At 37.7% G+C, this 14,383-nt stretch overlaps 1 protein-coding gene across 4 annotated transcripts in view; it reads right to left on the minus strand.

Moving 5' to 3' along the window:
- ADAMTSL1 (ADAMTS like 1) overlaps nt 1-14,383 on the minus strand; it is an 890,862-nt gene that overhangs the window by 5,653 nt on the left and 870,826 nt on the right. The gene's annotated exons all lie outside the window — the stretch shown is intronic.

Here is a 14,383-nt window from a genome sequence, read left to right on the forward strand (position 1 = left end):
CTCATAGACATCATTAAGCTTTTCCTACAGTTGGCAGAGCCAGACTCTATCACAGTAAATACCCTTGATAACAACAATGTCTGTAATATACAAAGGCAGCAGGCCCTTTGCCGACATCTGCCATTTGGGTAAGAAGACAGATATCCATAGAGGTCACTTTAGAGCAAAAGTCCTTAACTTGGGGGGTCTTTGGACTTCCTAGGGGTCCACAGAGAGCTGTTAACCCTTAAAATTATAAGCAGACATCTTATGTTTTTTGACCTATTTCTAGCAAGAGGCTCTAGCTTTTATCAGATGCTCAAAGGATCTCAAAGGTTAAGAACCACTGAAAGAGAAGGATTTAGTGTAAAAGTAGTCATCCTAGATCAGGCAACTATGCCCAACACCAGTTACTGCACCTCCTGCTATAGCTGAGTATACCAAAGTCTTGTCAGTCTCATCCGTTTGTCTGATCAAGTGATGCTGGAAGGTGTGAACTCAGAAGATAAAGAGATGGGCTCTGAAGGGTCCAGTGAGATACTATTGTTTACAAAGACACAGGAGGGTTACGGAAAATGTAAAAACGCCCCTTGACACCAACAAGTGGGAGATTGTTTTTAATGTGATGAAACACACATACATAATTTGTTAAAATTTACCATTTTAACGATTTTTATGTGTAAAATTCGGTGGCATTAAGTACTTTCATATTGTGGTACACCATCACCACTGTTCATCTCTAGAACTTGTCATCATCCCTAACTAAATTCTGTACCCATTACACAATAACTTCCCATTACCCCTTTCTTCCAGTCCCTGGTAACCATTATTTTTTGTTTCTATGACTTTGGCTACTTTAGGTACCATCTTTCCCCGAAAATAAGACCTAGCCAGACAATCAGCTCTAATGCATCTTTTGGAGCAAAAATTAATATAAGACGCACTATTATATATGATATGATATGATATTATACCTGGTCTTATATCATAGTAAAATAAGACCAGGTCCTATATCATAGTAAAATAAGACCAGGTCTTATATTAATTTTTGCTCCAAAAGACGCTTTAGAGCTGATTGTCTGGCTAAGTACCTTATTTAAGTGGAATCATACAGTATTGTCCTTTGGTGTCTGGTTTCTTTCACTTCAATTTATGTTTTCAAGGTTCATCCATGCTTCAGTATATATAGAATTTCTTTCTTTCTTTCTTTTTTTAAGGCTGGATAATACATCATTGTAAGTATATACCACATTTTGTTGTATCCATCCACCAATGGACATGTGGGTTGTTTCCATTTTTTGGCTATTGTGAATAATGCCGCCATGAACATTAGTGTACAGATATCCGTTCAAGTTTCTGCTTTCAATTCTTTTGAGTATATAACCAGAAGTGGAATTGCTGGCTCATAAGGTAATTCTGTGTTTAATTTTTTGAGGAACCGCCATACTGTTTTCCACAGCAGTTGTACCATTTTATATTCCCACCAACAGTGCAAGGGTTCGAATTTCTCCACATCTTTGCCAACACTTATTTTCTGTTTTTTGATAATAATCATCCTAATGGATAAGTGGTATCTTATTGTGGTTTTGATTTGCATTTCCTTAATTACTAGTGACGTTGAACATCTTTTCATTTGTATATTGGCCATTTGTACATCTTTGGAGAAATGTCTTTTCAAGGCTTTGTGTTTTGTTCTTAAGTTGTAGTACTCCTCTATATATTCAGGACATTAATCCTTTATCAGATTAATCACTTACAAATACAGTTGAACCTGGAACAACACAAGTTTGAACTGTGCGGGTCTATTTATACATGGATTTTTAAAAATATATACCTGTACTGTTTTTGATCTGTGGTTGAGAGTCTATGGATGTGAAGGGCCAACTGTACGCATTGATCTATACCATTTTATACAGGAGACTCGAGCTTCTGTGGATTTTGGTATCTGTAGGGAGTCCAGGAACCAATATCCTGTGAATACTGAGGGACAACTTAAGTTTTTGGGAGTCAAAAGTTATACACACATTTTCAACTGCATGGGGGTGGGTACTCTTAACCCTGGTATTATTCAAGAGTCAACTGTATTTTCTCCCATTCTCTATGTTGCCTTTTTTACTCTGTTGATAGTGTCCTTCAATGGAAGAAATTGTAATTTTGATGATGTCCAGTTTATCTATGTTTTCTTTGTTGCCTATGCTTTTAGTGTCATATCCAAGAATTCATTGCTAAATCCAATATTATGAAGTTTCCCCCCTTTGTTTTCTGCTAAGAGTTTTATACTTTTATGTTTAAGTTTTTGATCCATTTTGTGTTAATTTTTATATATGATATAAGGTAAGGTCCCAACTTCATTCTCTTGCATGTAGATACACAGTTTTTCCAGCACCATTTGTTGGAAAGACTGTCTTTTCCCCATTGAATGATTTTGGCACATTTTATTTGACCATAAATGCACGAGTTTATTTCTGGGCTCTCTATTCTATTCCATTCGATTGGTCTATATATATTTCTATATGCCAGCATTATACTGTTTTGATTACTATAGCTTTGTAATAAGTTTTGAAATCTGGAAGTATGAGACTAGCAACTTTGTTCTGCTTTTTCAAGATTGTTTTGGCCATTTGGGATTCCTTAAGATTCCATATAAATTATAGGATGGATTTTTCTATTTCTGCAAAAAAGCTGTTGGAATTTTGATAGGAATTGAATCTGTACATCAATTTGAGCAGTACTGACATCTTAACATTGTTTTCTATCCATGCACATAAGATATCTTTTCATTTATTTGTGTCTTCTTTAATTTCTTTTATCAGTGTTTTGTAGTTTTCAGTGTACAAGTCTTTTGCCTCTTTGGTTAAGTTTACTCCTAAGTATTATTTTTGGTGTTATTATAAATTGTTTACATTTTCTTTTCAGATTGTTCATCATTTGTGTATAGAAATGAAACTGATTTCTTTTCCCCCAAGCCAGGCTCTTTAATAATAGAAATCCTCTATAACTACTTTTTTAAATTGCAAAATCAAACACGCTCGTTGTAAACAAACACAAAACATTACAGAACCGCATGATTTATGAACTGAGAGGCCGGTAATCCACTCCCAGAGGAGTCGAATTTGGTAACTCTCTGGTGTCAGCTGCCAGATTTCTCTCCATGCCACCAGAGATCCCATCTGGCACGGTGGGCCTTCCCCAAGGGGCCAGGACCAGAACATCAGGCCGGAAGGAACAGGGCCGGGGCCTGCTGCAGCACCGCCGTGCCCCACGCTGCCTTCCCAGGGGTGGCCGCGCTGGCTTGCACCAGGCTGGGCTGGGCCGGCTGGGGCCTAGGGAAGCCGCTACAACATGAGGCTGATGGAAGGGAGCCCGTGCAGGGTTCAGACAGGTTTCCATTACCTAATGCAATTGATTTTTTATGCATTGATTTTATGTCCTGTAATTTTGTTGAATTTATTTATCAACTCTAAGATTTTTTTGTTGTTGTTGTTACTAGGATTTTTAGGGCTTTTATATATGAAATCATGTAATCTGTGAACAGAGATAATTTTACTTCTTCCTGTCCAATTTGGTTGGCTTGACTTTTCTTTTTCTTGCTCAATGCTCTTCCAATACTATGTTTAATGGAAGTTAAATTGCATCCTTGTCTTGTTCTTCATCTTAGGGGAAAAGTTTTCCGTCTTCGCCATTGAGTATGTTGTTAGCTGTGGATGTTCATATATGGTCTTTATTATTTTGAGGTGATTTCTTTCTTAGTTTGTTGAGTTTTTCTTTAAATCATGGAAGGGTGTTGAATGTTTCCAAATGATATTTCTGCATCACTTGAGATGACCATGTGCTGATTTCCCCCTTCATTCTACCAATGTAGTATGTTACAGTGATTGATTTTCATATGTTGAACCATTTGTACATTCCAAGAATAAATCCTACTTGTTTGTGGTGTATAATCCTTTAATATGCTGCTAAATTTGGTTTGCTAGTATTTGTTGAAGATTTCTGCATCAGTATTTAGAAGGGAATATTGGCCTTTAGTTTTCATTTCTTGTAGTTTCTTTGTCTGGCATTGGTATCAGGGTAATGCTGGCCTCATAGAATGAATTAGCAATTATTAGGGTTCCCTTCTTTCCAATTTTTAGGAAGAGTTAGAGAAGGATTGGCATAAATTCTTCTTTACATATTGGGTAGAATTAATCAGTGAGGCTATCTGATCTAGGGCTTTTCTTTGAATCAGTAATCAAAGACTGCTCAACAATCTTCTTATTAGTTATATGTATATTCATATTTTTCAGTTTTTTATGATTTGGTTTTGGTGCATTGTGTGATTCTAGGAATTTGTCCATTACATATAGGTTATCCAATTTGTTGGTATATAATTGTTCATATACTCTCATATAATCCATTTTTTATTTCTGTAAAATCAGTAATGTTACCCTTTTCATTTTGGATTTTAAAAATTTGAGTCTGCTCTCTCTCTCTTTTTTTTTTTTTAGTCAGTGTTGCTAAAAGTTTATTTTAGATCTTTTGGAAGAACCAACGTTTTGTTTCATTGAGTTTTCTCTATGGTTTCTCTTCTTTTTGTTTTACTTATCTCCACACTATTTCTTTCTGCTCGCTTTGGGTTTAGTTTGCTCTTTCTTTTTAATTACTTAAGGGATAAAGTTAGGTTATTGATTTTGAGATCTTTCTTTTTTTAATGTAGGTGTTTACAACTGTACATTTTCTTCATAGCATTGCTTTCTCTGCATCCCATGTTTTCACTTGCCCTAAGGTATCTTCTAATTTCCCTTTTAATTTTTTGAGGACCTTCCATACTGTTTTTCACAGTGGCTGTACCAATTTGCAATCCCACCAACAGTGCACCGGGGTTCCTTTTTCTCCACATCCTTGCCAACACTTACTGTTTGTTGATTATTGATGATGGCCATTCTGACAGGTATGAGGTGATTGCATGGTGGTTTTGATTTGCATTTCCCTGATGATTATTGATATTGAGCATTTTTTTTCACATGTCTGTTGGCCATTTGTATATTTCCTTTGGAGAAATGTCTGTTCAGGTCCTCTGTTTATTCTAAAATTGGATTTTTTTTGGTCTGCTGATGGCTTTCACATAGTGTTTAGCACGGTTCTCTTTTAGTCCCAGATATATACATCTAACTGCTTACTGAACATGTCTACCTGCATATTTCACAAACATCTCATACTAAACCTGTCCCAAACAATTTTTTGTTATCCCAATTAATCCTCTTTTTTTCAGTATTCCTACGTAGTTGTTCATTCTAGGAACCCAAGAACCAGCTTAGCTCCTCCCTTGTTATCCCTGATATTTGAGGGATAACTGAAGCCACGTGAATCACACTTTCATAGTATCTGTTCTCCATTGCCCAGTGCTTTCATTCTGACCAGCAAATTTCTCACCTAGATGAGGCTCCTTGTTCTCCATCTTGTACCTTCTAAATTCAATTACTGTACTGCTGACACAATAATATTTTTAAAGTGTAACTCTGATTATGATATTCCTGTTTAATATCTTTCTAGGTGTCCTCCCACCTTGCCTCCAACAAAATTGCATTCATAATAAAATCCAAACTCCTTGTACAGCATATAAGACTCGTCATGATCTGGCACCTGTTTTACGGCCACATTTCTATTTCTACCTCTCACCGAATTCTCTTACAAATATTCTGGGGCTGCTTTTGCCATCATTCCTTCTCCCCACCAAGACAGGTGCCTCATACATGTATGTTAGATTAAAAGAAGGTTGAATTATTATATAAAACCAGGTTGTTAGAGCCGAGAAAGTGGTCTTAGACTAAAATCAGCATGGTTTTCATAGACGTCAAATAGGTAGGCAGATAAAGGAACATACTGTATTTCTCCGAAAATAAGACCAGGTCTTATATTGATTTTTGCTCCATTAGGGCTTATTTTCCGGGGATGTCTTATTTGTTCATGTACAAAAGTCTACATTTACTCACATACAGTCATGTCATCTTCTGGAACATCGTCATCATGTACTAAATGCGTCTGTCTGGCGGACGATCTTAACTGGGGCTTATTTTCAGGGTAGGGCTTATTTTCGGAGAAACACGGTATATTTGTATGACACTATTCCAAAAGGATTTTCTTGTCAGAAACTATTACCATTTTCATTCCCATAGGAGTGGAAGGGAGAGGATTGGGAGACATATATAGTTTGAAGCACATCCCAGTGAAACCACCAGCAGAAACATATCAATAGGCTTGTGAGATCAAGCAGCTCCCTGTAACGCCTCAAGCTGTGCTTGAAATATGATCCTTGTACCAATAGCACTGGCATCACTGAAAGTGCCTGGAAATTCAGGATGGATGAATGCAACAGAGAGACAGAAAAGGTAATAAAGTACAAACAGACGTTACAGGATTGAAGAATACAAGAACAGAACTGAAAATACACTAGACGGGTTCAACAGCAGATTAAATGCAGTAGAAGGAAGGATGAAAAAACGTGAAGCTAGCTGAAGGAACTCATGAGACAACATCATGCGGTCCAACAATTGCATGATAGGCGGCCCCAGGAGGAGGAGAGAGAGAAAGGGGCTGAAAACTTTCCTATCCTGGGGAAGGAAATAGACATCTAGGAAGCCCTACAGAAGGTGAAACCAAGGAGACCCATTACCAAGGCACATTTTAATTAAAATGTCAAAAGTTAAAGATATGGAGAGAATCTTAAAAGCAATAAGAGAAAAACAACTTGTTACGTACAAGGCAAACACCATAAAATGATCAGATTTATCAGAAGAAACTTTGCAGGCCAGAAAGGAGGGGTACAATATATTCAAAGTGTTAAAAGGAGAAACTTTTTCTAAGAATACCTGACAAAGTTATCCTTCAAGATTGAAGGAGTTTTTCCATACAAGCAAAAGCTGAAAGAGGTCATCACTAAACCAGCCTTACAAGAAATGTTAAAGGGACTTTTTAAAGGTGAAAATAAAGGGCGCTAATGAGTAATAAATAACATATGAAAGTATAAATCTCAGTGGTAGTTGTAAGTATATAGAAACGGTAGTGGATTAATCAGTCATAAATATAGTATGAAGGTGTAAAAAGACAAAAGTAGTAACTATAACAATTAGTTAAAGGACACATAAGATAAAAAGAGGTAAAAAATGTGTGTGTGTGGGAAGAGTAAAAATGTTGATTTCATTCTGAAGCAGTAACTTGTTATGTTATATGTCTAAGCCTCATGGTTACCACAAATCAAACACCTATAATAGGCACAAAAATATATATAAAGAGAAAGGGATCTAAATGAAAATGGAAATACAACATACTAAAACTTATGGGGGGTAGCAAAGGCAGAGTTCATAGCAATAAATGCCTACATTAGGAAACAAGAAAAATCTAAAATAAACGAACTAAGTTTACAACTCAGTAAACTAGAAAAAAACAAACGAAGCCCAAAGTTAGCAGGAAGAAGGAAATAACAAAGATCAGAGCAGAAATATGTGAAATGGAGACTAAAAAGGCAATTGGAAAGATCTACAAAATTAAGAGCTGGTTCTTTGAAAAGAGAAACACAGCTGACAAACCTTTAGCTAGACTATGAAGAAAAAAAGAGATTTCAAATAAATAAAATCAGAAATGAAAGAGGAGATGTTACAATTGATACCAAAGAGATACAAAGGATCTTAAGAGATTACTATGAACAATTATATGCCAACAAATTGGACAACCTAGGAGATATAAATTCCTAGAAACATACAGCCTACCAAGACTGAATTATGAATAGAAAATCTGAAAAGACTGATTACTAGTAAGGAGATTGAATCAGTAATTCAAAATTTCTCAACAAACAAAAAGTCCAGGACCAGATGGCTTCACTGGTGAATTCTACCAGCTTTTAAAAGAGTGAATACTGATCCTTCTCAAACACTTCCAAACTCATTTTATGAGTCCAGCATTACCCTGATAGCAAAACCAGATAAGGACACAGATAAGAGAAAATTATAGGTCAATACCCCTGATGAATATAGATGCAAAACTCCTCAATAAAATATTAGGAAACTAAATTCAACAATACATTAAAAGGATCATACATTATAATCAAGTGGGAATTAGTCCAGGGATGCAAGGATGGTTTTTAAACATCCACATAACTATCAATGAGATATATAGCACATTAACCAAGTGAAGGATAAAAATCATATAATCATCTCAACTGAAAAAGTGATGAAATTCAACATCCGTTCATGATAAAAACTCTCAACAAAGTGGGTGTAGAGGAAACATCATCAAGGCCGTATATGACAAGCCCACAGCTAACATCATACTCAATAGTGAAAAACTGAAAGCTTTTCCTCTTAGACAAGGATGCCCCCTCTCACCACTTTTATTCAACATACAGAGGGTACCCAAAAAAAGTATACACATTTTAAGAAAGGAAAAAACTGTATTAAAATTGTAATACTCACTATATACCGATAACAAGATGAATACAAGTCATGTGTATACATTTTTTTTGGCACCCTGGTATTATTGGAAGTCCTAGATAGACCAACGAGGCTGGAATGAGAAATAAAAGACATTCAAATTGGAGAGATAGAAGTAAAACTGCCACTCTTTGGAGATAATTTTATATAGAGAGAACCCTAAAGACTCCACCAAAAAACCGTTAGAGTAAATGAATTCAGTAAAGTTTCAGGATACAAAATCAATATATAAAAATATGTTGTATTTCTATATACTAATAACAAACTATCAGCATGAGAAATTGAAATAACCCTAGTTACAACTGCATCAAAAAGAAAAAAAAATACCTGGGAATAAATTTAATGAAGAAAATGAAAGACCTGTACACTGAAATCTATAAGACATGAATGAAAACACAAATAAATGGAAAGATATTCCATGTTCATAGATTTGAAGAATTAATATATTGTTAAAATAAAATGTCCATACTATACAAAGCAATCTACAGATTCAATGCAATCCCTATCAAAATTCCAATAATGTTTTTCAAGGAAATAGTACAAATAATCCTAAAATTTGTATGGAACTTTAAAAAACCCCAAATAGCCAGAGAAAGAACAAAAAAGCTGGAGGTATCACACTCCCTGATTTCAAACTGTATTACAAAGCTACAGTAACCAACACATTATGGTAGTGGCATAAAAACATACACATAGATCAATGGAACAGAAGAGAGAGCCCAGAAATAAACCCATGCATATATGGTCAATTAGTTTACAACAGAGAAGCCAAGAACATACAATGGGGAAATGACAGTCTCTTCAATAAATGGTTCTAGGACAACTGGACAGCTACATGCAAAAGAATGGAACTGGACCACTAACTTAACACCGTAAGACCAAAATTAACTCAAAATGGATAAAAAACTTGAATGTAAGACCTGAAACCATAAAACTCCCAGAAGAAAACATAGGCAGTAAGCAACTTAACACTAGTTTTGGAAATGATTTTTTTGATTCTGACACCAAAACCAAGGGCAACAGAAGCAAAAATAAAAAGTAGGACTATATAAAACTAAAGAACTTCTGTGTACCATAAGACAGCATAAAATAAACTCCAAAAAGGCAACCTATTAAATAGCAGAAAACAATTGCAAATTGTATATCTGATAAGGAATATACAAAAAATATAAGGAACTCATATAACTCAATAGCAAAAACCCAAACAATCCAATTTAAAAAGGGGCAGAAGTTCTGAATAGAAATTTTTCCAAAGAAGACTTACATGGCCAACAAGTACACATTGCCAGACCTCATCATCACTAATCATCAGGGAAATGCAACTCAAATCCACAATGAGACATCACCAATACTGTTAGAATGGATATTATCAAAAAGACAAAAGTACTGGTGAGGATGTGGAGGAAAGAAAACCCTTGTGCACTCTTGTTGGGAATGTAAATTGGTGCAGCCACTATGGAGAACAGTATGGAGGTTCCTAAAAAACTAGAACTACTTTATGATCCAGCAATTCAACTTCTGGGTATTTATCTGAAAAAACTAAAAACACTAACTCAAAAAGTTCTATGCATCCCCATGTTCGCTGCAGCATTATTCACAATAGCCAAGGTATGTAAACAAGCTAAGTTTCCATCAGTTGATTAATGGATAATGAAAATGGGACACACACACACACACAGGAATATTACTCAGCCATAAAAAAGAATGACATCTTGCCATTTGTGACAACACGTATGGACCTTCAGGGAATTATGATAAGTGAAATAAATCAGACAGAGAAGAACAACTAGTGCATGATCTCACTTACATGTGGAATCTAAGAAAAAATAAATAAACCCTGAAAAACAAAATAGGTACAGTGTCCAGATTGGTGGTTGCCAGAGGCAGGGTATAAGGGGTGGGAAAGTCAGTGAAGGGGGTCAAAAGTACAAACTTTTAGTTATAAAATAAGTTAGTCATGGAGATAGATGTACAGCATGGTCACTATGGTTAATAATACTGTATTGAATATTTCAAAGTTGCTAAGAGTAGATCTTAGAAGTTCTCATCAGAAGAAAAAAACTTTTTTGTAACTATGGTGACAGATGTTAACTAGACTTATTATGGTGATCATTTCACAATGTATACAAATATTGAATCATTATGTTGTACACCTGAAACTAATATGTTACATGTCAATTATACATCAATAAAAAAAAAATCTCAGCATTCAAAGCTCTACTCCAGACCTGCCATATCAGAATTAGCATTTTTAACAAGATCCACAGGTGATTCACATTAAAGCTTGAGACATACTTGCCTAGAGGGTTTTAAAAGCAATGAGAAGGGGGTGAGAGTGTTTGACGGGAAAGACCTATTTTTCTCTTTAGGTAAAATAATTACCGAGAATGATCAATGTGCACTGTATGTCCCCTTGAGTGACCTCCATGATACAATGCAGAAACATCTCCCATGTGTAGCCAGATCTGTTCCCAATTGTAATTTCGCAAACTGCCAATAAGTTGAGGGCCTAAAAGCAGAACTGCCTTGGGCTGAATGAGAGCTATCAGAAGTGGGCTTTTCCAGGTAAGAGAAAGATGATATCCCCCAGGCGTGGAGGCAAGAGGGAGCTCATGCCTCTTTCATTATGAAGCACATACATTAGGTCACTGGAAATAAGTGGGGGTTGGTGGAGGTGCCAAAAAGAAGCCTCCAGCCAAATGTGTTGATTGGCCAATATTGAGCATTATCCCCTAACTCACCTGGGACAGAAATGGCTTATGCGTTACAAGTGAATTCCTCCCCCCCTCCCAAAGTGCCACATTTCCCCCAAACAACATTTGCTCCTCATTAGAGATGGCCACAGTGTATTAACTAGATAGGAAATTCCAAATGATTGTTTTCCAAAGAACATACCCTGGGGTGGGGATGGAGGGACAGGAATGCAGCAATATGTAGATGGCCCGTTCTAATAAGTATTGAGTTGCTAACCGCCCAAAAGCATTCAGTCACATCAGTTCATACAATTACACAAAGAATTAAGAGCCCTGTAGTCTTCTGGGGGTATCCCAGCTGGCTAAGTTTAATGGTATGGTTCAGACATCAACCAATTAGAAAGTATGCCTGACCAATCAGAGAGGTCATCCTGTCAAGTAGCTCCAGCCTCCAACAAACCACAGTAGCTGTTCCCACACAGTTGGATGGCACCAGCTGATTATTGGTCCTGGTAGGCAGCTCTTAAATGCTCAGTAGGTTTCCAATAGGTTTTGAACACAGTACACGCATTCTAAAACGTTCTGTGGGTCCAAGACGGTGGTGTAGGTGGATGCTGAGTTCACCCCTGCCCAAGAACACATAGAATGTACACCTATATTTAGAGCAATTCCTTCTTAAAGACAGCTGTGAGCCAACTGAACAGCTTTTGTACAACAAGCAAGAGAAAGAGACTGCACAGAGAAGGGTGGGGAACTGAGAATGCTCTCTGGAAGCTAAAGGAACCACCCAGGGCTGGGGAACCGGTGACAGCCATTGTTGATGTTTCCCCTGCAGGTGGATAATGGGGGTAGCGCCATCCAGGTTCTCTGGCGGCTGACCTGCAGGGGGCTGTAGCTCCTCTCCAGCCACCCCTCTTAGAGCTAGATCCAGCAGAAACAGGAGAGAACCATAGGATGAACACACAAGAGATTGATATAGCAGGTATGGCAGGTGATGCTTAATGTGGGGCTAGAAAAACACTGTGGTACCTGCCAGCAGGGCTACTCTGTCCAGAGAAAGTGTGCAGATAGTAGGGCACTACTGTGGGCTCACATGGTGCCACCCCTCCTGGAGAGAGTGCAGAGATAGTGGGGCGCTGCTGAATGCGCATGTAGACTGCTTCATCAGAACAAGTGCAGAGTTAGCAAAACTTTACGGTATCCACATGTGGGTGATGCTATGTGCACATGTAGAGAGGGTGCAGAACTAGCAAAGTATGTGTGCGCACACAAAAGGTTACCCACCCAGAGGAAAGGTGGAGCTAGTAGGGCACTTGAGAGGCAAGCATGCAGAGCAGCCCCACCCAGACTCTGCTCTGACAACAGACAAAGCAAGAGGGCACACCAAGTGTGCACTGAGAAGCTCATCTACGCCAGGCAGCTCCACCTGGATTAGAGGGGCAAAGAAGCACCTACATACCAGGCTATCCTAACTGGAACCCGCTCCTCCAGGTCAGGTGACACACCAGGCACTTAATGCACCTGCTGCAACTATGACTGGCCTGCCAAAACTACTTGACATACAGTCTACACAGAGACCACTTTTTCAAGACTGGGAGAGATAGCTATTCCATCAAACTAAAACACAGAAAGTCAAACAAAATGGGGATACAGAAGAATATGTCCCAAATGAAGGAACAAGATATAATTCCAGGGAAAAACCCTAATGTCATGGAAAAAAGTAATTTGCCTGATAAAGAATTCAAAGAGGGCCGGCCTGGTGGCTCAGGCGGTTAGAGCTCCGTGCTCCTAACTCCGAAGGCTGCTGGTTCGATTCCCACATGGGCCAGTGGGCTCTCAACCACAAGGTTGCCAGTTCAATTCCTCCAGTCCCGCAAGGGATGGTGGGCAGTGCCCCCTGCAACTAAAATTGAACACGGCACCTTGAGCTGAGCTGCCGCTGAGCTCCCGGATGGCTCAGTTGGTTGGAGCCTGTCCTCTCAACCACAAGGTTGCCGGTTCGACTCCCGCAAGGGATGGTGGGCTGTGCCCCCTGCAACTAGCAACGGCAACTGGACCTGGAGCTGAGCTGCGCCCTCCACAACTAAGACTGAAAGAACAACAACTTGAAGCTGAACAGAACCCCCCACAACTAAGATTGAAAGGACAACAATTTGACCATTGTTCCCCAATAAAGTCCTGTTCCCCTTCCCCAATAAAATCTTTAAAAAAAAAAAAAAAAAAAAAAAAAAGAATTCAAAGAAATGGTTATAAGGATGCTCACAAAACTTGAGAGTAGAATAGAGTAACTCAGAGGGCACTTCAACAAAGAGATAGTAAATGTAACAAATCAGAGATGAAGAATACAATAACTAAAATGAAGAATACATTAGAAGGAATTGGCGGCAGATTAGTTAATACAGAGGAATGGAGTAGTGACCTGGAAGACAGAATAGGGGAAATCACCCATCAGAAGAGCAAAATGAAAAAAAGAATTAAAAAAAATGAGGATAAGAGATCTCTGGGATAACATTAAGCATCCTAACATTTGTATTATAGGGATTCCAGAAAGAGAAGAGAGAAAGAAAGGGGCAGAAAGAATATTTGAAAAAATCGTGGATGAAAATTTTCCTTATTTGGGGGAAGTGAACAGATATCCAGGTCCAGGAAGCACAGAGAGGTCCAAATAAGAAAAACCCAAGAGACCCACACCAAGACATATTGTAATTAAAATGGCAAAAGTTAAGGATAAGGAGACCATCTTAAAGGTAGCAAGAATGAAAGAACAAGCCACATACAAGGGAATCTCCATAAGGCCATCAGCTAATTTCTCAGAAGCAACTGCAGAGGCCAGAAGGGAGTAGCAGGAAATATTTAAAGTGCTGAAAGAAAGGAATCCACAACCTAGAATTCTATATCCAGCAAGGTCATCATTCAGAATTGAAGGATAAAGAGTTTCCCAGACAAGCAAAAACTAAAGGAGTTCACAACCACTAAAATGGCCTTCCAAGAAATGTCAAAGGGTCTTCTCTACACAGAAAAGAAAAAGCCATAATCAGAAATAAGAAAATATGGGAAAGAAAAAAGATCTCACTGGTAAAGGCAAATATACAATATTCACAGCAAATCAAACACTTAAAAAACTAATAGGAAGGTTAAAAGACAACAGTAGCAAAATTAATTATAAATACAATAAATAATTGGGATACAAAAACAGATAGAAAACGTGATGTCAAAAACATTAAGAGCGGAAGGGGGAGTAAAAATGTA

This window comes from Rhinolophus sinicus, linkage group LG04 (genome assembly GCF_036562045.2).
Source record: "Rhinolophus sinicus isolate RSC01 linkage group LG04, ASM3656204v1, whole genome shotgun sequence".
NCBI lineage: Eukaryota > Metazoa > Chordata > Mammalia > Chiroptera > Rhinolophidae > Rhinolophus > Rhinolophus sinicus.